Source organism: Apium graveolens, chromosome 8 (genome assembly GCF_009905375.1).
Source record: "Apium graveolens cultivar Ventura chromosome 8, ASM990537v1, whole genome shotgun sequence".
NCBI classification, from domain to species: Eukaryota; Viridiplantae; Streptophyta; class Magnoliopsida; order Apiales; family Apiaceae; genus Apium; species Apium graveolens.
The window spans coordinates 223,649,272-223,651,368 of NC_133654.1; the positions used below are offsets into that span (position 1 = coordinate 223,649,272).

Sequence of the window (2,097 nt, forward strand, 5' to 3'; positions counted from 1 at the left end):
GTCAAGCATTATCAGGCCAGCCTTCTCGGATAACACCTTTGAGATCAAGTAGAGCACGATTTAGATGATACAGAATTTAGTTCAGTTTGGGGGTTCTCCTATAGAAGATCCCAACATGCACATCAGGGATTTCATCGAGATCTGCGATACTTTTAAGTTCAATGGGGTGACTGAAGATGCTATCAAGCTGAGACTTTTCCCATTTTCTCTGAGGGATAAGGCTAAGTGTTGATTACATTCTCTACCATCAGGCTCTATTACTATATGGGAGGATCTTGCTCAAAATGTTCTCACTAAATTCTTCCCTATGGCAAAGACGGCTGCAATCAGGAATGCTCTTACTCAGTTTACGCAGCGATCTGGAGAATCTTTGAGTGAGGCTTGGGATCACTACAAGGAGATGCTAAGGCAGTGCCACACCATGGCATGCCTGATTGGATGATTATAAACCGTTTCTATAATGGTTTAGGCGCACAGTCTAAACCTATGCTCGATGTAGCGTCGTGAGGAGCCTTGTGGGCCAAAAGCTATAACGAAGCTTATGGGTTGATTGTGCTAATGGCAGCTAATGAATATCATAATCATACGTAAAGAATGTTGCAAGGCATGGTAGCAGGAATTCTGAAAGTGCATACAGCTACTGCTATAGCTGCTCAGCTTCAAGCTTTGACGATGAAAGTGGACTCTTTGGCTAATCATGGAGTTAATCAAATCACTAGTGTTTGTTAGCTTTGTGTGGGGGCACATGAGACTGAGCAGTGTGCTATTTCTAGAGAATCAGCTCAGTTTGTGAGCAACTTTCAGAGATCACAGCAGCAAGCTCCAGCCACTTATTATCCCAACAACCGCAATCATCCTAACTTCAGCGGGAACAACAATCAGAATGCGGTGCAACAACCTTATCAGCCATGCACGACAAAGCAGTACAACCCTCCTGGTTTTCAACAACCGCAATATACACCAAGGCAACAACTTCAACTTCAGTAGTTACCTTAAGCTAATGAAAAATCTAAATTGGAAGAGTTGAGGCTCATGTGCAAAAGCCAAGTTGTTTTTATCAAGACATCATTGAATCAGATTAGGAAGATTGCAAATGCATTACGGAATTGTCAAGCTGGCACACTTCCTAGTGACACTGAAGTGCCAGGCAAGAAGGAAGCTAAGAAGCATATTAAGGAAATTACATTGAGGTCTGGAAAGGTTGCAAATCCTAAAAAAGCTAAGGCTCCAGAATCTGAAGAAGTGGCTGATGAAGAAGAGCCTAAGGAAGCAGAAGTGGAATTAAGGAAGACAGCTTTTGTCAACACTCTTCCCGAGGGTAATACAGGGGAAAAATAGGTCTACCCTGTGAAGGGTTTTTAGCACATAAACGCAATGAAAACGTAAATTTAAATCTTAAAAAAAACGAAACCCTCCGCAGGATCCATGCAAAAAATAATATTAATTCGTAGTTCAGTATGTTTACCTTAAGAAGCTTTACGTTAATGAAAAGATGGAGGTCTTTAATGGTGATCCAACAACGATGAATGGAGATCCTTAGCAGTTGCTCCTCAAGTGTGAAGCACTCCACCAGTATCCACCAAGAAAACGATGTAATGAAGGAGGAGGAGATGGAGAGAATTAGGGTTTTGTAAATCTTTTTGGTTGAGGCAAAAATAGGGTCTATAATAGTATATTTATAGGCAAAATTTTCAGCTGAAAATTTTCCCATAACATATTATTATTATTAACCCTTTATTATTCTCATTAATAATTAAAACACCTTTTAATTATTAATCCTTTTTCTAAACACTTTAGAAATAATTCTCTCACTTGATTTAATTTCCAAAAATTAAATTCTTAATTAATAATATTAAGAACTTTTTCTTAATTAATTTATAATCAATTAAATCTCATTTAATCAATTATTAAATTTTCCAATTAATTATTTATTTCATAAATAAATAATTATCAGCCATTATTAATTAATTTCTCCACCATTAAATCATTCTCTTTTATGGTGTGACCCTGTAGGTTCAATATTAAGCCGGTAGTAGAAATAAATAATAATAAAACTATTTTATCATTATTTATATAAATTCTCTAATTCATTAAATA

General features: G+C 36.9%; 1 non-coding gene across 1 annotated transcript; it reads right to left on the bottom strand.

Annotated features, from left to right (window-relative positions):
• Positions 1–322: 322 nt before the first annotated feature.
• LOC141681806 (small nucleolar RNA R71) lies at positions 323–428 on the bottom strand. Its single transcript, XR_012559229.1, has one exon. It is a non-coding gene; the product is annotated as a small nucleolar RNA R71 (small nucleolar RNA).
• Between the last annotated feature and the right edge of the window lie 1,669 nt (positions 429–2,097).